Source organism: Pan troglodytes, chromosome 16, assembly GCF_028858775.2.
Source record: "Pan troglodytes isolate AG18354 chromosome 16, NHGRI_mPanTro3-v2.0_pri, whole genome shotgun sequence".
NCBI classification, from domain to species: Eukaryota; Metazoa; Chordata; class Mammalia; order Primates; family Hominidae; genus Pan; species Pan troglodytes.
The window spans coordinates 61,691,921-61,714,541 of NC_072414.2; the positions used below are offsets into that span (position 1 = coordinate 61,691,921).

Consider the following 22,621-nt stretch of genomic DNA (forward strand, 5'->3'; position numbering starts at 1 on the left):
GGCTTCCTTCTCTTTATGTCTGGTTAGAAGAGCTCATCCCCCAGAGCTCAGCCCAGGCATCACCTCCCCAGGGAAGTCTTCCATGACTTTCCTGATTAGGTCAACTCTTTATTTGTACTCATATGAGCAAAAGTACATCCTTCTCATTGTACTCATCTCAATTGTAGTTTTACATGTATTTGTATGATAAGGTGATGATTACCTGTCTCATTAGAGGCTTGTTGTGAGGATCATCAGGCAGCTCTATTGAAAGTCTACCATAGAGAGGAACATAAGCCTTTAGTCAGCTCCAACTCACCAGCCATATGAATGAGCCACCTTGGAAAAGGAGCCTCCACCCCGGTCAAGCCTGCAGATGACTGCCGCTTGAGTTGATAAATGTCTGCAATCTCATGAGACATCCTGAACTAGAACTACCCAGCCAAGCCACTCCTGGATTCCTGACCCACAGAAACATAAGAGAGAATAAATGATTACTATTGTTTTCAGTCACTAAGTTTTGGGGTATTTACTATACAGCAGTAGAAATAGTGCAGATTTAGGTGCCTGGAAATGTGGTGCTGCTGTAAGAAATGTGGGAGTGGCTTTGGCACTGGATTTGGGCAGAAACTGGGAGGCGAGGGTGCATGATAAGTTAAAGGGACTTCAAGAGACTTCACTTCAAGAGAAGCCTGATGGCTGTGATAAGGATGCAATAAGAGCTTAAAAGAAAATGAGGAGGGTCAGGTACTCATGCCTGTAATCCCAACACTTTGGGAAGCTAAGCTGGGAAGATCACTTGGGGCCTAGAGTTTAAGACAAGCCTGGATAACATAGTGAGACCCATCTCTACAACAAATTTTTAAAAAATTAGTGGAGCATGGTGGTGTGCACCTGTAGCCCTAGCTACTCAGGAGGCTGAGGCACTTGAGCCCAGGAGTTCAAGGTTACAGTGAGCTATGATCACGCCACTGCATTTCAGCTTGGGTGACAAGTGAGACTCTATCTCTAAAAAAATAAAAGTAAGAGTAAAACACTTGAGAGAAGAGGTTCTTTGTTATGTAACGGTAAAAAGTTTAGAAATGCTGTCACTTGTGATAACCTGGAAAATAGCAAGTGGTCCTAATGAACTGGGTTATCCAACAAACAAAGTTCCAGGCAGTGTTGAAGAAACACAGAGTATCATTTCTGGGCAGTGGTAGGAGTGAGTCCCAATCAAGAAATGATTAACATCTGCTCTGCTGGATTTCAAAATTGCTGTGGGCCAGTGACTTCCATATGCCTCTTGCTTTCCCCATTTTTGAAGGAGCAAAGGGAATCTAAAGTAATGCCTGTCCACCATTGGAAGTTGGGTGTGTAGGGGTGCAGATAATGTATCTCTTTAGTTTATAGTTTTAGGATGGAGAGGAACTATACTCTAGGAGCTGTACTTGAGAAACCGCATCATGGGACCTTCATTTATGCCAGGACATGATTTAAATAATAAGATACTGGACCTCATGCTGATGTTGTCATTGAAGGACTTTTTGGGCATGTTGAAAGGCTTGGGAGTCAGCTAATTTTAATTTAAGAGAGATGTGAATTACAGAGGGCAAGAAGGCAGACCATGACTGCAAGTATCTGAGATGGTCCGCAATGAGCCTGATATCATGGTATCCATTCTCTGTGTAGTTAGTTCCTTCCCACATGATTAGTGCTTTGTGACCAATAGAATTCTGTGGAAATGACAGGGTGTGTGACTTCTTAGACCAGGTGATAAAAAGCATCGCAACTTTTGCATTGGTCTCTTGGATTGCTCACTCTGGGGGAAGTCAGCCACCATGTCAGGAGGACACTCAGGCAGCCTGTGGAGAGGCCCACATGAGAGGAACTAGGGCCTCCTGCCAATATCCACCACCAACTTGCCAGCCATGAGAGTGAGCCACCTTGGAAATGGATCTTTCACCTCCTGTCAGGGCTTCAGGGACTGCAGCCCTGGCCAACATCTTGACTGCTACCTTGTGAGAGATTCTGATCTAGTGCCTGCATGAGATAATAAGTGATTATTGTTGTTTTGAACCATTATTTTTGGAGGTAATTTGTCATGCAGCAATGGATAACTAATACAGCCAATCCTCTCTTCTCTGGCCTGCGTTTTCCTGGGTAAACTCTCTTGTTTTTGACCTTATATTCAATTTGTGAGCAGGACCAGGATGAAGATGAGCTGAGGGGGTGCATAGGGCCTCCTTCAATTTTGTGCCTGAGGTGTCTTGCTTGTTTCACCCTTGCCCCAGTCCTGTGTCTGGTTTCTGCATGGTGTGATAAAAAGTCAGTCCCTGGTGATCTTGCCCTTAACCTTGCAGCCTGACTACTGCCAGCCCCCTGTGCCTGACTTGGCTTCCTGTGGAGAAGCCTGTGGAGTCAGGTGGACAACCCCTGTGGTCCTTTAAGACTGCAGGCAAAAAAAGGAGGAATGGGCTGAACACCACCAGTGGGGGCAGTTCTCATAGAATTCTGGAACCCAGCAGGTCCTTACATTGGCCCTGAGGTGAGTGGAGAGACCTTTAGTGGTGGAGTGCATCAGATGGTTGTGACACCTTGACCTTAGGGTGCAAACAGGCCTCAGGGGTTCAGGGCAGTCCCAGAGGGGGCCACGAGAGAATGGCCTTCCTCGAGGTAGAGATTGGAGCCCATGTGGGACATTCATATATAGAAGCAGAAGGAAAATAACACTAGTAACACACGGAGTGACTCCTCCAAGCCAGCCATTGGCTTTACCTCATCCAATTCTCCCAAAAGCCCAATGCATGATATACTCCTCATCCCTTAAACCCAGTTTCAAAAATCCAAAAAGTGGTAGTGTGCAGTGGCTCATGATCTCGGCACTTTGAGCAACAAAGTGAGACCCCCGTCCTGGGAGGCTGAGGCAGGAGCATTGCTTGAGTCCAGGAGTTTGAGGCTGCAGTGAGCCATAATCATGCCACTGCACTCCAGCCTGTGTGACAGAGCAAGACCCTGTCTCTAAAAATAACTCCAAAAGCTCTGACAACCGAAAGATTTTTATAACTCACTTGGTGGCAAGTCCTGGACTGAACTGATGTGAGACTATTTATGGTCTTAATTATGCCATTTACTGTAAATATCTATAAGTTTCCCTACAGAAATATTAATGCATTTGATTACAGGGTGTTCCCCAGAACCCACTGAGTGCTCCATAATATAGTGTTATGTACCATATAACTTTTCTAAAACCCAGCATTTCTGAATGTTGAAACATCTGGTCCAAAGATAAAGTACAGTGGGCGTCTTAGTCTATTTTCTGCTTCTATAACAGAATATCTGAAACCGAGTAATTTACAACGAATAGAAATGTATTTGGCTCATGATTCTAGAGGTTTGGAAGTCCAAGAGAATGGTGCTGACATCTGGTGAGGGCCATTGTGCTGCATCATTCCATGGTGAGAGGCAGAAGGGCAAGTGAGCATGTGAACCAGAGAGAGGATGGGGACTGCCCACTCCCATGACAATTAACCCACTTCTGCCATAATGGCATTAACCTATTCGTGAGGGCAGGTCCCGAATGACCTAACCACCTCTTAAAAGACCCACCACTTAATATCAGCAATTACATTTCAGCATGAATTTTGGAGGGGACATTCAAACCATAGCAGTGAGACTGTATTATTATTTTTTCCATTTTACATATAAGAAAAACTGAAGCGTCATGAAAAGTGATGACATTTTCTAATTGCACAGTGACAGCCTTTTTCTTCCTCCTGTTCAGAGGAGAATTATTTCACAATACTGAGACTCTGTTACCTACCCACCGTCCCCACCCCGATCACAAGTTCTTGATGGGATTTGGCACTCTGAGATCTTTCTAGACCCCTTCTAGTTATTTTTATAATAAACTTCCAAATGCTTTCTGTGCTTTGGATATTGATTGTTTCTGGACAAGTGGCAATCAGATATTTATCCACAGAAACTCCCTGGAGTTTAAGGAAGCCTTTTGTACTGCCAATGTGTTCATGTGACTAAAATAGAATAAACTCTTGAGGGTTTCTTTTCATTGCCCATCTCCGCACTGTCCCTCCTTCACTCCAAACCCTTGCTTACCTTGTGCCCTTGCCAGAACTTCCCTCTGATCTCATTCTCATTTAGTAATTAATTCACTCAACAAACACTGATGGAGTCCCTGCTGCTTCCCACAATGTGGTGGAAGAGGTTTTATGATTTATTAGGAGAGCACTGGTTTGACAGACAAAAGATTACGGTCCTGGTTCTGTAAGAGTTCAGACAAGGCCTTTTTTTTTTGCTCTGGACCTCAGTTTAACCTTAACCAAATATGAAGTAAGAAGATAATTGAGAGGATGTGAAAACCATCATCACAAAGTATTGAAACCTAATACAAACAGGACTGAACAATAAAGAGTGTGGGCCTTGGCACAGTCTGCCCAGGGTGCTGGCTGTACAGTTCTGTTTATCCAGTCCTCCTCTCGGTATCCTTTTAATTTTCAGGGTGGCTTATCTCATGATCACAAAAAGGCAGCCAGCAGCATCTGCAATCACACGCTTTACAGCCAGAGCGGGAGAGATGGAGCTACTTCAGGCATTAAGCTCAGTTCCCAAACTGGTTGCTCTGAGCCAGATCTATTCCAGTTGAGCCTACGCTGGTTCCAGGGGTTCAGAGCCTGATCTGGAGAGGTTAGCAAATATTTTAACCATCACTCCTGGAAAGAGTGTTATTTCTAATAATCATCACACAGAAGTCCAAATTTCAAGCTAATTGGCTTAAGCTGGAGTTACCTGAACATATCCCATGGCAGGAGGCTTAGGATTGCCCCACTTGGCTTGGAACCATTAGTCCTACTCCAACAACTGGGGTTGAGGTCAGTTTTACTCAAATTGCATGCTCACTACAGATGGGTGGGATTGCATACAGGGGTGCAACCAAAATGTGCTCCACTAGCTCTAAGTTCCCCTCTCACTCTTTCTTTGTTTCTACATTTTGAACCCCTGTACATGACGTTGCAAAGGATACCCCCATCTTAATATTTTTGTTCCACTCATTTACTTTAGCTTAGTCACACTGGCTGGAGATTCTACCATCAACTTCTAATCTTCCAAGAATGTTCCTCTAAATCTGAAGGCAAGGAGAAGTGGAAACCGAGATATGGTGCTCTGCTGGTTTGCAGTGTCAGCCCGGGCTAGGCAGGAAGATTTCTGGGGGCAAAACCTCTGCATCTGCAGGGCTTCCCCTTTGCTGGCACTCAGATGGCATTGAATACATGAATTTTCATCAGTTTTTCAAAATATAACAGTAATATGTGGAGTGTTAAAAACTCAAAAGGCTATATGAAACATACTTTTCCTCATCTAATACCTCCAGTTCCTGGAGTGAATCACTGTCATCTATTTTTCGTGTATTCTCCCATTTATGTTCTATACGTATACCAAAATATATAAACAGTATTTACATAGGTGTGTGTATATATACAACCAAAGCCACCTTCTTCTATACATAGGAATTATAGTACAAATGTTTGTTGAATGAATAAATGAGTGACTAACAGTAACTGGGGGGCTCTGACTGTGAAAGGCTCTCATTTATGCCCCCAACGACTGTCAGTCAGGAAAACAGAGCTCACACAAGTTGTTTGAACGAGAGATTTTAACGTAGGGAACTGAGTAAACAAGAATTGGAGGTGCAGAAAGACAGAAAGTGGCCATTGAGGACTTACAGAGATAGTAACTGCCAAAAGGCAGCTATACCTTTAGGACAGAGGAACAAAGAAAGAGATCAGGGTTATTGGAACCTGGAAGCTTGGAGAAGAAACTGCAGTGCTAGGACCTAAAACTCAGAGAAGCTGGTGCTGGCTGATTGGTGCTGATGTTGCTGGACATGCCAAGGTGGGTTCTGAGGGTGTGGCAAAAAGCCAGTGAACTGGAATTCACTGCTGGTGGAGTGATACGGCCAGGAGTAAGCAGCAAATGGGATAGATGGGGTCTCTCCTTCTGCCTCTCTTTGTCCCTCCAAGAGTCAATGGGAGGAGGCCTAGTAAGGAGAAGCTAGTGAAGGGGAAATGTGGCTTGCAGGATTTCATCTCCAGGAGCACAAAGTAGAGAACAGAAGGGTGGATTTGGGGCTGAGGGACAAGAGTTTAATAACCAGCGCTCCTTGTTCCTGTTCTTTTGGAGCTTTTGTACAAATTAGAAAAAAGTATACCCTCTGGGCAGAATTAGCCCTGGGTCAGGGTACATGGTGTGGTGGGTAGAGAAAGATGCTGCACCATACCTGGGCATAAGGTCGGCAGGAGAATATGGGCTGGATTTTACCCCCCAACTATCCTTTTCACCAGGTGTATTTGTATAGGGTACAACCTAGTGCAGTCGTATGTAATGGCCCTGCATCTGTCCAGCTATAAGCATTATAGTCCATTTGGTTACATGTGGGCATCACACACACACACACACACACACACACACACACACACACACACACAGACACCATGAAAGCACATTCTTTTCTTCTTTGGGAGCAGGGGTTTGGGGTGGTATATCAATCAGGAGGCCTCTGTGATCCCTGCTGTATCAACTCACTGGGTATGGGCCCCTTCTCAACATCAGGACCCAGGGTCTGACTTGTACAAATGTGCATCTATAGACAGAGCATTGACAACATACACATAATTTTCTCAGTAAATCTAGGATGAGAAACTGTTTCTGAGGGGGCTGTGGTGAACAAAGATGGGGAGTTAGGCCTTTTTAGACAGTAGGCGTTGAAGAAGTTTGAAAGGCTATTTCAGAATGCTTCATAACAGAGTTTTCAAATTGGTTGGGAGTCTGGAAATGACCTGGTAATAACGATTATGGTGATAAGAATAGTTGTCTTACACTAGGTTCTCTGGATCCAGACTGAGACAGAGGTGGTGTGAGAAGCTGGTAGGTGTTAGTGGGAAATCATCTGCGAGGAGGTGAGGAGGCAGACAGGGCAGAGGAAGAAGCTGAGAGACGTGCAGCTGCACCAGAGGCCCTGGCTGATCCGGGGACCTCTGGAACAAGGATGGCCCTTTAGGGTAGTCTCCAATTTAGGTAAGAAGCCTGGGCTGTGTGTCTACACATCAGCCTTTTATTGGCCATGACCCCTCTTGGGAGGAGGCATGGCCTCGGAAGGAGAGCAGGTTTCTGATGAGTAATAACTGTGACCTTCCCATCAGCTGGAGGATTGGGGTCTTGGCTCTGAAGAGGGGATCTGGGCAGCATACCACTGCATCCACTACAATAGTGATGAGGGTGTCAATAGCTACCACCAGGCCATCACCTACACAAAAGCTAGATGTTTTGCCCATAAACCGGGTCCTCTCCAAGTCTCCCCCATCTGAGTGAGTGGTATTAACCTCCAACCCCACTTCTCAAAACAAAATCACCAGAGTCCTCCTTGGTTCTCCCCTTTTCTCCTCTCACAATCTGTCAGTAGGAATTATTGGTTCTAGCTCCAAAAATACATTCTGAATCTGTCCACTCCTCTCCATTTCCATCCCTCTGGCCCAAGCCATTAAGTCCTCCATGACCAACTGTAACAGCTTCCTAACACACCTCTTTCTTTCCACCCAGGTTGCCCTGACAGCCACTCTCCATACTGCTGCCAGAAGAACCTTGAAATATCGCTCTTTTTAATTAAAAAGCAAAACTCTTCAATTGTTTTTGTTGCATTTAAAGTTCAAACTTCTTACCACGGAGTGAAAGGCCCCACACAATTGGCCCTGTCTTCTTCTCCAACTTCCATTTTTCTCTGGTCCACCATGTTCTAGCCGCATGGGCCCTGTCTTGATTCCTTGTACATGTCAAGCTTACTCTTGCTCCAGAGCCTGTGTGGTAGTTGTTCCCTCTGCCTGGAATGGCCTTCCCTAGAACCTGCCTTGGCTGGTTCTTCTTGCTATTCAAACCTCAGCTCCCACATCACCTCCTGTGTTAGGCCTCCCTGGACCACTCTAATTAAATTAGTACTGGAGACATCAGTCCACCTGGCTTCAGGGGCCAGGCCTTCCTCTTGCAGCCTAGAGGCTCTTTGCAGACTGCTCAAAGCTCCCTTTGCACAACTCAACCTGGCAGTGGGGCCTTACTTTCTATTTTTATGATCTCAGGGATGTCTAGAGACCTCGTTGGCCTGGCTACAGTACATCCTAACCGAACATTGAGTTGGGGGAGCTCAGGAGCTTATAATCTGGCCTAGCTCCTCCAAGTTAATCAGTTACCAAGTGGAGAAGAGAAGCCCTTTACCATTGAATTTTTAATTGTACTAGAAACTGCCTAACCCTTTGGTAGAACAATAAAGGGAAATTTGGTGACTTGGTCTAGAGGCCTGGGGCAAGTAGCAACAGAGATGAGGTTAGAAAGATTTTTAACATGTGGGCTTTCTTTAGTCATTAAAAGAGAAAAACAAGCTCTTACAATGTTTGAAGGAAACCGTCATGCAATTTCCAAGTAGTTATTGGATTCTGTCTGTGACCAAGACATTGAAGGACTTGGGCTGAGCTTTGGGGCCACTGGAGTATGAAGAGGCCCCTTTTGTCATGGAGCTGACTTCTAGGAAGGGAGACAGGGCAGAGGCAAAGGGCGCAGGGACTACACCATGGAGCGCCATGCTGCATCAGGCACTGTGTTTGGGTTTCCATACACACAGAGCAATTAACACACAGCAGGCTGTGTGTACCTGGACCCAAGGGGTTGGCCAGGCAGAGAGGGCTGGGACTGCCCAGGAAGGGGAGCAGGTGATCTCTGAGGAGCAGAGGGGATGAGAAAAGGCTTCCTGCAGGAGATGGACTTGGAACTGGCTCCAGGTGCACCGTGGACTCTGAACACACACTACTGAAATAATGGGCCATGAAATTCATTCCTCCAGCACTATTCTGCTTCTCTGTCACTTCTCCTTTCCCCATCATTTCCTTCCCCAGCTGGAGAGCACTCAGGAAGGCCTTGCTGTGCCCAGTCAGGCCTCCGGAATCCACCCTACCTAGCTGATGTATTATTATCACCAGCAAACACACACCAGAGGCTGTATCTTGGCTGGGAAGCACATTAGCACCTTGGAAGCCCTTCTTGGAAAAAGTAAACGATTGGCATTTGAGCCTCCTCATTGATTCCTTTGGATGAGGCAGAAACCGCTGCCCAGAAGGATGAAGGGGTGAAGTGGAAAAACATGGGCTGGCTTCAAAGTGGAGCACAGGAGGCTAGGAATAGTTCTGCTTTGTGAACAAAGTCGTGCAAAAGGCAGAGAGAGAGAGAGAGAGAGAGAGACAAAGATAGAGAGCGCAGGAGAGTGAGGAGGGAGGGAGTCAGCTTTGGCTAATTTGAATTTTGAATTGCCTTGAAAATCACCGTGCAGCAGTATCCAGTTCTGCCTTTGATGGTCGAAAGAAACCAGCTGCTTTTATTCCTCTTCAGGTCTTGTTTTCCCCCCAGCAGTGAAGCAAATTAAGCAAAGAAACAGTGAAAGTTGTAGTTGGTATAATATCTCAGGCCAAGGTCAGGCTAATTGTTGGTGGGAGGGGTGGTAGAGACAAGGGACACACTCTAGGTGTTGATATTTCTCACTCCTGCTCCATTCTGCTCCCCATAATGTCACTTTGGCATTTCCAAACACGACCACCTTGGCAGGCTTTCTTTACAAACTAAGGCCCCTTGTTCTAACCACCAGCATTCCTATACCATGCCATGCATTCGGGCAGGTAAGATATGGTCTCTTTGCCCAAGTTGGGCTAAAGGAGTGGCAAACCTTGAAACACACCCCAAGATATCCCATAATGCTGTTCTTAATTTGCAACATCAGCAGGGCAAGTATTTGCTAGTGAGCGTAGCCTCATTTTTTCCTGCTGCCTCATTTTTATCAACTCAGTTGTAAAAATTAATATCATGGAGGCTTCCTTGAAAGATATGAAATGCGTACTTCTCCCTAGAAAGTCTAAAATGTACCTTTGTATCAAATTTAAGCAGCCATCTGGGAAGCTTGCCTGTGCTGTTTTGGGCCCTGGTAGAGCTCTTTTGAATGAGTGGCATGCTGGCAGGATGCCAGCTGCCTGAGAGGAGGAACCGGGAGTGCTTGACCCCGTGATGGGTAGAAGATGGAAAAATTGTCATTTCAAAACAGCAAGTGGTTCCTCTCTTGATAGAGGTGGAGATTTTCACCTTTTGGGCAAACATTTCCTTTGTGTGGTTGAAATTATCAGAATGGACCCTTGGGGACAACTGGGCAGTAGTCTGAATGCTGATGTTTTAGATGGGAATATGGGGGATTAATTTGTTGCGTGTGGTTATGCCAGAGCAAGGTCTCTCCTTTTTGTCTCCTTCTCTCCCTTCCTTCCTTGTTTTTGATTGTGCTCTGCTCACCTCCTCCTGGTCCACACACCTTAGTAAGTGGTCATTGAATGCTGCTGTCCAGAAAGGGATTCTCCCTCCTCGGCTGCTTCCTGAGTAATGATCAAGGTAAAAGTGATGAAGTGGAAGGGGCGGGTAATCGGACCTATTTTTAAAACTCAAGATTCTGTTCTGACCATTCCTAGGCTTGACACATCTTCCTTTCCCTTAAAAGCAACCCCAGGCTAGCCCAAAGAAGGCCTGGAAGAGGTAAATGTAATTCTGGTTTGGCCACCTGGATTGTTTTGTTGGATTGACCTGACCTTAGGTCATTAGGATAGTGACCACTTGTCTTAGTACACAGCTCATTCAGCACCCTATTGTGGGCCACATCAACAAAAGTGGGGGATATAATGGATCTCTCCATGTTTTATGAAAATGCTTTTGTCACTCTTGCAATTGAAACTTCTGGATTAAAGATGTACATATGAGTAGGAGATTATTGGGAAAAGGGTGATGTTATATTTATTGGAAGGGCACTTGAGGAAGGGCATTGACCATGGCACCCACAGAGGGAATACCTTAGCCTGTACTTGTACTTAGAGGTACAGGGAAGGGAGGGACACTGATGAAATTTGTCTTTCAGAACCGCTCCTGGAGTCTTCCTCCCAAGAGCGAGGCACTGGTGCTGCTCTCTCAAACTGTTCAAGTGCCTTCATGTAACTGCTTGCTGTCTCTGCTGGCCCCTCCCACTGGCTCCAGCCATGGCTTGGTCCCCACTCCCCTTAACCCCGGCTCCTGCACTTCCCATGCAAAGCACCTGCCAGCACCTCTGGATAACTTTCCCAACCACATTCTCATGCTATTTGCTCAGTCATTCCATGGGGCAAGAGAATGTCACCCGACTAGGAGTGTAGACAGACAGGACAAGTTGGACAGACAGCCTTCAGGCAGAATCTTTGAAAACAGGGACTCCATTATTGGCACTGAAAACCCTAAGTCTTACCACCCACGGAGAGGCCATATTGGAACCAATCAACCTGTGCCCCTAGCTGATGTAGTCCCATTTGGGGATCCCCAACAACTGTGGACAATACTTCCTTTCTAGGGGCACCATATGCATCCCAGGGACTGTAATTGTGAATTGTGTGGAAGCCAGATGTTACATTGTCTCCCTACTGTAAACACAGTGACCTTCCCAGACAGATAACTGAGTCATTATTTATGGGTACCCTATGAACTGTTTTCCCTATAATGGGACCCCTCCAATTAGAAAAGGAGGCATGAAATTTGACCCTGACTTCAGCCGACCCCACCTTGGCCTGCGACCTGGAAAGCATTCATGTCAGCCTCCCCTCACTGACCAGGGTTGTGATCGACGACAATAGAATTACCCTACACTTTTTCCTTGTAGGCCAAGATGGAGTCTCTGCAATTCCAAATACATCCTGCTCTACCTGGATCACTGCCTTGAGCTGGGTGGAAAGGTCAGTAGAGAAATGTATCCACCTGGCTTTCTAAGGTAGACCCAGGTTGTTGATGGCATCCGTTCACCTGGCTGGATGCAGGACCCTGGGGAGGTCATGGCTGAGGCCAGTGCTGCAGGTTAGTCTTGTCTCGCTGCATGGATCCTGTTGGTAGTAACCTTAATTAAATGCTATAGGAGACTAACTAAATCGATTTTGTCCCCCCTTCTGTTGGTCAAATTAATCAGAGTGGCCGATAGAGTGATGCATTCATGAGAGGATTTGCCAGAAGCTAAGGCTATAAAAACCAGGGCTAGAGTTGGTTTGAGACAATTCTCCGTGGGTCTTTCAAGTTTCTGCATGGTTTGTGAGCAGAGGTACTGACTGCCTTTGTTCCAGATGATCTTTCCAAGGATGTTGTACTACAAGTATGAGAGATAGTATCTCTCTCTGAAACCAAGAGCAGGCAGGCTTAGTGTTCCTTAGGAAAGATTCACCTTCCCTCCACTTGGGGTTTCTCTCCTGTAGTGCAGGTGTGTGCAGGAGCCTTGTGGCCCTTCCTATGCTGCTCTGTAAGATTTGGAGCTTAGGGAGCCAATGCAAAAAAGCACTGCTTCTGGATCCTGCTACTTCTGTGAGTCATGAAATCTTTGATCTCTGACCCAGGAGTCTTGTGTCTTCTGCTAGCCTCCAAGCAGGGTAAAGTCATCTCAGACACCTCACAGTTCTTGATCACCATGTCTGGCCAGAACCATGCTTGAGTGTGGCATGTCTGTGAACATCATCCATCGTGTATGCATCATAGGAAGATAAAAGTCAGCTGCTCTTGACATCACCAGACCATACTGGATGATAGGTGTGGGGGTCACCACCCACCACTTTCCACTGTCCAGTGCAGGCGATCAGTTCTACATAAAGATCCAGGAGGCTGGCTGGAGAGGGCTGGAGGGGCCTCAGAAGTCAGACCATGTGGGTTTCTATCATGATCCTCCATACCCTACAGCCTCTGTTTTCCCATCTTTCAAGCAGGGATAACAACAGCACCTACTTTGGAGGGGTTTTGTGGGGATTCAATAGTATGGCTCCGCCCGGGAAAGCCCTGATGAAGGTAGAACCTGTTATTTGTGTTTACCATTGTTATTATCATCCATATCATTATTCTGCCCACCTGGACTTATTCTTTGTAAGGCTTGCCTCTCCCTCTGAACAGCCTGTATATAATCTATCTTTTCTGCACCAAAATTGGCCAATTTATGTGGCACCCCTCACCACCATCACTGGATGTGCCTCTAATCTAATTAGACTAATTTCAATTTCCTGGATTTAATTACTTTTAATTTAATTAATTTAGAATGCAGTATACTAGGTGATTAATTAGGAGACGTTACTGAGGGATTCGGAAGGGGAATTGCAGTATGTAAGTGTTTAAATATTATTGTGGCCATAGCCACCAGTTGTCACTTTACACAGGAGGCCGCTGAGGCCCTGGGAGGGGCAGAGCTTGGAGAACTGGGATGGGACAGGGACTCAAACAGAAGTCTCCTGGCAGCAAGCACAGAGCTCTTTCCTTTCACTGCTTTTGGCAACTCCCAGGGGAGGCAAAGAAGAGGCAGCTGATTCCAGTGACCAGCAAGTGGGAACTAAGTCATGAATTGTGGGAGGTGAGAACACACTTGGTCTTTTAATAGAGTGATATTTTACTGGGTTTTTCATGTACATAGTAAATAACCATAGGTCTCCCTCTGAGCTATCACACACTTCTGTTATTTTTCTTTTTTGCTACACACATTTACTGAGTACCTGGAATAATGAATAGTCATCGCCATCATCATCATCTTAACAAACATGTATGTGGTGCTACATGCCAGACGTTGTTCTGAGTGCTTTTATATTGATTAGCTCATTTAATTGTCATCGGAGTTAAGTACTGTAAGTGAAGTACTGTTGCTTCCATTGTACTATTGCTTCCATTGTCTAGAGGACTATTGCTTCCATTGTCTAGAGTACTATTGCTTCCATTGTCTAGAGGAGGGGTCTGAGGCACAGAGTTAGCTCTGTCAGGAATATCTATTATTTGTGTTGTACAAAGGGACAAGTCCTAGTTAATTTCAGGCTTGTGCCAGGCAGGTGGGGGAGACAGTCTAGGGCTGGGCCCTTTAGGTCACACAGGTTTACCTACTCCACCTCTGAGAGGTAATAATAACACCAGCAAACACCTGCAGAGCTCTGACTGTGTGCCAGGTCTGCTTCTAAATCATGTTGTGTATTGACTCTGGACACACCTGCCCACACCTGCAGAGCTCTGACTGTGTGCCAGGTCTGCTTCTAAATCATGTTGTGTATTGACTCTGGACACACCTGCCCTACTCACTACTCCCTGAGGGTAGATTGAGCTATGGCTTTCTCCATATCTCTGTTTGTCAATCAGGACTTGAGACTACAGTTCTGATGGACCCTTGGAGGCAGAGCTGGGCCAGACCCTCTATCCTGAGCGAATCCTGCAGCATGAGCTAGATCCTTCACTCTGAAATCAAGCTCCAATTCCAAGGTTACTCATTTACCAAATGAGCCCATTGGGCATTTTCAGGGCTTTGACCCCTGTTCTCTTGGAATGTTGGGCTAGGATTCAGGTAAGAAGCCTGTGTGGTGTAGGACTTCACTCTGATGCATGAGCAATGCCTGCTAGGCCGGGACCCTCTTGCAAGGAGAAGTAAAGACACAAGAGCTGGCTTCAATATATTCCCTGTGTGGGGACTAGGACCACAGCGAGACTTTCCTCTTTATAAATGAATTTTCTAATAGTCTGAGCTGTCTTAGCTGCAATGGGCTTGTCAACAGGCCATCACTGGGGGTATCCAAACAGAAACCGATTGACAACAACTTGCTTACTTGGTCTTCTCTTCCTGGAAGGCTCATCTCTATCTTTTTTGTCAGTTAACTCCTATTCAACTTTTAAGACTCAGTCCAGGTGTCACTTCTTCTGGAAAGGCTTCCCTGTAAACCCCAACCCAGCCCCAGACTGGGCCAGATGTCCTTTGTGTTCCCATAATGTCTCAGGCATATCTTTATCATTACACCCACTATATATTGCAATGACCTGCTTATGAGTTTGTCTCCTCTAGGTTCTGTCTATGTCACCACCCTCTTCAATAACCAGGTGAGGCAGACATGATTTCCATTTGGAGGATGGAGAACCGAGGCTCAGGACCTCGCCCGTGCAGCCAAGAGGAGACAAGGATGGCTAGGTCTGGTTCCCAAGCCTAAAGACCATGATCTGTCCAGTGTGGAACACTGCAGGCCCCCAAGTTCTGTCATTTGTAAAGTCATGGGCTTGTGTGAGTCCCGAGCAATCAAAGCAGCAGAAGCAATGCTCCCAAGGGGTGCACGAGGGCCATGTTTGGAGCCATGCCAGCTTGCCAATCCTTGGCATACTCTGTACATAGCCAGATAACTACACAAGCTCACCTCATCTGCACAAACTCACTCTCTGAACACTTCTAAGGTCACTGAGAAGTCAGGGAAAAATGAGAACCAGGACAGTCAAAGCCTTTGCCTCTCCTGAAGCTATGGGGCTTGTTGCCAGAGCCAAAGCCCCTCTTAGCACCCTTATTCCTTCATTTAACAAACATGAGGAGAGCCCGGCCCTCTGCTTTTAAGGGTGGATTCCATTACTATTAAGACTTCTGCGGCCCCTGAAAGATTAACTCAACAGTCACCCCTGTGAAAGCTGATCCAAGTGGAAAATCGAGTTAGAAAATTCCACCTTCCCTTCCCTCACACCTCAGCAGATTAAGGGGAAGGCCTGATGCTGAGTTATGGGGATTTATGGGAATGTGCAGTTGCTGGCTTTTAAACGCTCACTCTTTGGAATGTTGGCAACCTTGCTTCCTATAAATCGTTGCTGGTATTTCTTAGCCTTTCCTTGCCAGCAACGCGGAGGCCTGCAACACCTTTTCCGTGCAGTAGCCTGTGAAAACATTGAAGTCGGGCCCAGAAAAACACCAGCATTGAAAGGGGAAACTTTGATGTTTGCTAGTTCTTTTCAGACAACTCTTGCCAAATCTTAATTTTTCCAGTTTACAAGTAAGGGATTCTGACCATCTGTCTGCTGTCAACCGATGTTTGTTTGGATGAAGATTTTATTTTTTTCTCCCAATCTAGCACTCCTGTTCTTACAAGTAGTTTATTGGACTTCATAAATGTCAGCTTTTTGCAGGCATTTTGTAAGCAGCTTATGATTTAGTATTTAATCAAAATTGAGCAGTCAGCGTCTGTAATCAATCTGAAGCAGGAGTAACAATGAGATTGAAGCTTAAAATGCACCAGGACCACAATTTATGTCTCCCAACTATCGTTATAAGAACTAAGTTTGCACTTGAAGGTCTGGGGTGGGGAGATGATGCAGGAAATAAACACTTACTGAGTACCTGTTGTGTGTCATTTTATGATTGTGTCAGTTATTAATTGCCAAAATAATACTGTACAACAAACCATCCCAAACTCGGTGACTTAAAAAAATCAGTCTTTTTAGCTTGTTGGTCTGATGAGTCAGGTGGGAGGTCCTCTTGGCCTTGGCAGAGCTCTTTATGTGTTGGGGATGGGTTGGCTGCTGGGTGATCTTTGCTGGCCTCGTCTGGGACAACTAGGGCATATTGGCTCCATTCTGTGTGTTTCTCACCCTCCAGCAGGCTAGCTGAGGCATGTTCTCATGGCCATGGCAGAGTGCAAAAGTAAGCAAACCGAGTCTGTAAGCACTTTCCCAAATTTCTGCTTGTGTCACATTTGTTAACATCTCACTGGCCAAAGCAAGTGACATGGCCGAACTCTGAATCACAGAGTTCACGCAGGCTGCTCTAACAAAATTCCATAGACTAGGTAGCTTATAAACAAAAAAAAATTTATTTCTCAGAGATTTGGAGATTGGGAAGTCCAAGATCAAGGTGTGCAGACAGATTTGGTGTCTAGTGAGGACCCGCTTCCTTGTTCGTAGATGTTGCCTTCTCACTGTGTCTTCATGTGGCGAAATGGGCAAGGCAGTTCTCTGGGGCCTTTTTTTATAAGGGTAGTAATCCCATTCATGGGATTACTCATGACCTAATCATCTCCCAAAGGCCCCATCTTCTAATACCATCATGTTGGTGTTTAGGTTTCAGCATATACGTTTTGGGAGAAGGCAAACATTCCACCCACAGCAGGGAGAAAGACTCTCTCTCTTTATAGCAGGAGGACTTACAAAGTCACAGGCAAAGTTCATGGGCACAGAGAAGGGTGAAGAATCAGGGCCCTAAAACAATCAGTCTATCACAGTGATGCTGGAAATCCCTGAAGGAGGTAATTATTATAACCGCCATCTCCATACGGAGAAATTCAGAGATTAAACCATTTGCCCAAGGGTTCTCGACAGTTAGCAAAGAAGTCAGAATTCTTTCTTGGCCTAAATCTTAAGCAGTTTACTTTTGTCTCTCTGAATCTACTTTTCTCTAGACATAGGTAAAGCAAGAGTAGTGGGAGGCTCTCAGAAATCATCAATTTGCCACCCTCATTTTAAACATGGCCTCTAGAAGGGGAGCGAATTGCCTAAGGTCTTACAGGGGAATGGAAGGACACAGGAAGGCCCAGCTTTCAGGACAGCACTCTTCCTGCGCCCAGGAAGAGCCATGCATCTCCAATCTTTCACAGCGCTGTCTTCTGCAGGAAGCTGCTGAGGACTTTGAACTCCCCCTCTCAGACTTGAATACAGTATCCACTAGGCAGGCTCTACAGGGACCTGGCTTGGTCATGGCAGCCTTAAGAGAATATAGCAAAATTACTCTAAGGGGCTCCCAGATGGAGCAAGGATGGCAAAGGCCTTTGCTAGGTTTACTAGAGAGGCATATTGAATGTTGGCAGCCTTTTATGACATCATGATTAAATTCCTTCCTTGGTTGGTCCTATGAAATGAATTCATATGTTGAAGCCTGAACTCCCAATGTGACTGTATCTGGAGATAAGACCTTTAGGAATTAATTAAATTAAATGAAGTCATAAGGGTGGGGCCCTAATCCAACAGTACTGTGCCCTTATAACAGAGAAGAAGGCCAGGCGTGGTGGCTCATGCCTGTAATCCCAGCACTTTGGGAGGCCAAGGTGGGTGGATTGCCTGAGGTCAGGAGTTCAAGACCAGCCTGGCCAACATGGTGAAACCCTGTCTCTACTAAAAATACAAAAAATTAGCTGGGCGTGGTGGCACATGCCTGTAATCCCAGCTACTAGGGAGGCTGAAGTGGGAGAATTGCTTGAACCTGGGAGGTGGAGGTTGCAGTGAGCCGAGATCATGCCATTGCACTCCAGTCTGGGCAACAAGAGTGAAACTCTGTCTCAAAAACAAAACAAAACAAAAGCAACAAACAAACAAACAAAAAACAGAGAAGAAAGAGATATTTCTGCCGTGTGAGGACATCATAAGAAGGTAACTGTTCACAAGCCAGGAAGAGAGCCCTCACCAGAACCCAGCTGTGCTGACACCCATCATAATCTCAGACTTCTGGCCTCCAGAACTGTGAAAAAATACGTGTATGTTGTTTTAGCCACCATCCAGTCTATGGTATTTTGTTGTAGCAGCCTGAGCTGATTATGACAGATGAGGAATCAGATTATCAAAGGGTCATTTATGTATTCACTCAGGCATTCAACTTATATGTATTAAGTATATACCGTGTGCAAACTCTCCATGCTACAGTGGGGTGGGAGGCTGGGATTTTCCCTGGAGAGTGGAGGAGTGGCTTTTCATGTTGCCCTGATTTGCCCCCAGTTCTCCATCTAAGCTGCCAGCAAAGCCTTCACTATATAGGTTTTTCCCTCCTGGCTTAATGAGCTACTGGCTTTGGAGGAGGCTGGGATGGCCACCTGACTGACTGTCCCTAGGGCAGTTGGCTGGAGTGTCCGTTTTTATGCTGCTGATGAAGGCATACCTGAGGCTGGGAAGAAAAGAGGTTTAATTGGACTTACAGTTCCACATGGCTGGTGAGGTCTCATAATCGTAGCAGAGGGTGAAAGGCACTTTTACATGGTGGCAGCAAGAGAGAATGAGGAAGAAGCAAAACGAAACCCCTGATGAACCAATTATATCTCATAAGACTTTTCACTATCACAAGAATAGCATGGGAAAGACCAGCCCCCATGATTCAATTACCTCCCCCTGGGTGACTCCCACAACACATGGGAATTCTGGGAGATACAATTCAAGTTGAGATTTGAATGGGACACAGCCAAACCATATCATTCCCCCTGGCCCTCCAAACCTCATGTCCTCACATTTCAAAACCAATCATGCCCTCCCAACAGTCCCCCAAACTCTTAACTCATTTCAGCATTAACCAAAAGGTCCACAAGTCCCAAGTCTCATCTGAGATAAGGCAAGTCCCTTCCACCTATGAGCCTGTAAAATCAAAAGCAAGCTAGTTACTTCCTAGATACAATGAGGGTACAGATAATGGGTAAATACAGCTGTTCCAAATGGGAGAAATTGGCCAAAACAAAGGGGTTACAGGACCCATGCAAGTCCAAAATACAGCAGGGCAGTCAAATTTTAAAGCTCCAAAATGATCTCTTTTGACTCCAGGTCTTACATCCAGGTCACACTGACGCAAGAGGTAGGTTCTTATGGTTTTCAGCAGCTCTGCCCTTGTGGCTTTGCAGGGTACAGCCTCCCTCCCAGCTGCTTTCATGGGCTGGCATTGAGTGTCTGTGGTTTTTCCAGGTGTACAGTGCAAGCTGTTGGTGGATTCTGGGATCTGGAGGACAGTGGCCCTCTTCTTACAGCTCCAATAGGCAGTGCCCCAGTAGGGACTCCGTGTCAGGGCTCTGACCCCACATTTCCCTTCTGTACTGCCCTAGCAGAGGTTCTCCATGACGGCCCCATCCCTGCAGCAAACTTTTGCCTGGACATCCAGGAGTTTCCATACATCTTCTGAAATCTAGGTGGAGGTTCCCAAACCTCAATTCTTGACTTCTGTGCACCTGCAAGCTCAACACCATGTGGAAGCTGCCAAGGCTTGGATCTTCCACCCTCCAAAGCCACAGCCTGAGCTGTATGTTGGACCCTTTCAGTCATGGCTGGAGTAGCTGGGACACAGGGCACCAAGTCCTTAGGCTGCACACAGCATGGTGACCCTGGGCCCAGTTCACAAAACCACTTTTTCCTCCTGGGCCTCTGGGCCTGTGATGGCAGGGGTTGCCGTGAAAGTCTGTGATATGGCCTGGAGACATTTTCCCCATGGTCTTGGAAATCATCATTAGGATCCTTGCTACTTATGCAAATTTCTGCAGCTGGCTTGAATTTCTCCCCAGAAAATGGGTTTTTCTTTTCTACTGCATCATCAGGCTGCAAATTTTCTGAACTTTTTGCTCTGTTTCTCTTTTAAAATGGAATGCTTTTAACAGCACCTAAGTCACATTTTGAATGCTTTGCTACTTAGAAATTTCTACCACCAGATACCCTAAACCATCTCTCTCAAGTTCAAAGTTCCACAAATCTCTAGGGCAGGGGCAAAATGTTTCCAGTCTCTTTGCTAAAACATAACAAGAGTAACCTTTGCTCCAGTTCCCAACAAGCTCCTCATCTCCATCTGAGGCAGCTCCCAAAAGGTTCCTCATCTCCATCTGAGGCAGCTCCCAAAAGGTTCCTCATCTCCATCTGAGGCCACCTCAGCCTGGACCTTATTGTCCATATCACTATCAGGTTTTTGGTCAGTCATTCAACAAGTCTCTAGAAAGTTCCAAACTTTCTCACACGTTTTACTATCTTCTTCTGAGGCCTCCAAATTGTTCCAACCTCTGCCCGATACCCAGTTCCAAAGTTGCTTTCACATTTTCAGGTATCTTTTCAGCAACACCCCACTCCTGGTACCAATTTACTGTATTAGTCCGGTTTTATGCTGCTGATAAAGACATACCTGAGGCTGGGAAGAAAAAGAGGTTTAATTGGATTTACAGTTCCACATGGCTGGGGAGGTCTCATAATCATGGTGGAGGGCGAAAGGCACTTCTTACATGGCAGCAGCAAGAGAGAATGAGGAAGAAGCAAACGCAGAAACCCCTGATAAACCCATCAGATCTCATGAGACTTAGTCACTATCATGAGAATAGCATGAGAAAGACCAGCCTCCATGATTCAATTACCTCCGCTGGGTCCCTCCCACAACACGGGAATTCTGGGAGACGCAATTCAAGACAGAATTTGAATGGGGACACAGCCAAACCATATCAGGGCCTTTGGCAGAGATTGGTGTGCCTGCTGTTGCTCTCCTGTGGAGCTCCTCAATAGGTCATGTGGGCAGTGAGTTTTTTTTGGTACATCAAATATGATGTTTCCTAAAGACTTCAGAATCATGGATTCCAATGCCTGGTCAAGTGATCCTAATACCATAGCTTGATTTTTGTCTTATTTTTCTATTCCCAGCTGAGTGTCATGGAAAATGCCCCAGGAGCTGGAAGGAAATTGCTAACCAAGAGCAGAAAACACTGACTGGCTAGACCAGCAGGGAGGGGCAGTGTCTGAAATGGATACAGGGAGGAAAAAGATGGTTCAGCTTCTTTTTTTTTTCTAGCTCAAAGGATCAGCCTCACTTTATAAAGTTTGGTAAAAATTTTCATGAGTGAAGCTCATATGATAAACAAAGGTATTCCTAATAATTGAACTTGCCAGTGCCCCCTGTGTCCACACCCTGTGGCTGTTAGGGCACCTCTGTAAGACTCAGTTTCCTTCTCTGTAAAATGGTGGGACACGGGTTATAATGTGGTTGCTATAAATGCCTACAGTCACACCCAAGAGGGTGTCTTGCTCATGGATATTAAATTAACATTCTTTCATTGGCCCTTCCCTACTAGACTCCCTCCCTACCCCTGTCTATCTGAATCTTCCTAGCACTTTCTTATCCCTTCAATAATTCAACATTAATGGTTTATTAAACAGAGGCTTCCTAATGGGCTGTTATTGACCTGATGCAGAGCAAATCTTCCACTGTGGGGTTGCCCAGGCCCTTGACAGGAGAGTAACTGATGGGAGAGGCTGACTGTGATGGTGTTCTCGGGCCAAGAAGGAATGGCCCAAGAGCAAATCCTAATACTGTCACCTTCATGCCTTGGAAAACCTCTTAACCTCCTGAAACCTCAATTTCTGCAAAATGGGATTCATATCACCTTTGCCGTGAGGTTTCTATGAAATTGAATCAATGTAGGTGAACCTCCTAGCTCCTCACACCTCCCCACTCTGCGCCTAGGGCTCAGGCCAGCCCCAGCTCTGGGGAATGTGTTCAGTTATCCACCTGGTCTATCTGCGGGACTACAACACCCATGTATCTCCCTTGCTTGAAGTCTCACCATAACAGATTTGTTCCTTTGAGTCCACCTCCAGAAGTCTCTGTGGTAAAGAGAAGTGCCTTTGTCCACCACAAGCCCCTGGTGGCTGACGACTAAGAGGCAGGGCAGTGAGATGGAGGGAGCCCTGAGGGAGGGGTTGGGATTCCTGGCACTAGTCATGCTGACTTTCTTGCTACGTGACCTCGGATAAGTCACTTTCCATCTCCGGACTTTAGTTTCCTCAGATGTAAAATCAAAGGCTTAGGTTGTATGGAATCTAGGATTTGCTCCATCTGCAACCACAATTAGCTCAAAATATTAGTTTTGAGATTCCCAGTGGGGTTCCAAAGAAGGGGATCTCAGACATGTCAGTTTCGATGAGACATGTGGTGAAAGGGCAGAAGCAAGGGCCAGGGGCAGGCTGCCTTTGTACGGAACCCATGCTTACTCACACCTGTCACACTCGATGGCTCCAATCAAGGCTCCTCATTGGCTGGCTGATTCAT

The 22,621-nt window shown here is 46.0% G+C and overlaps 1 long non-coding RNA gene across 20 annotated transcripts in view; it reads left to right on the forward strand.

Moving 5' to 3' along the window:
- Window positions 1–22,263, forward strand: part of LOC104002363 (uncharacterized) — a 249,704-nt gene extending 227,441 nt beyond the window's left edge. For 19 of the 20 annotated variants that reach the window (XR_008539336.2, XR_008539330.1, XR_008539328.1 and 16 more), the window contains one exon: window positions 11,726–22,263. This is a non-coding gene — a long non-coding RNA (uncharacterized LOC104002363). The remainder of the gene's footprint in view (window positions 1–11,725) is intronic. The other variant, XR_008539333.2, reaches the window with a different exon arrangement.
- Window positions 22,264–22,621: the final 358 nt, after the last annotated feature.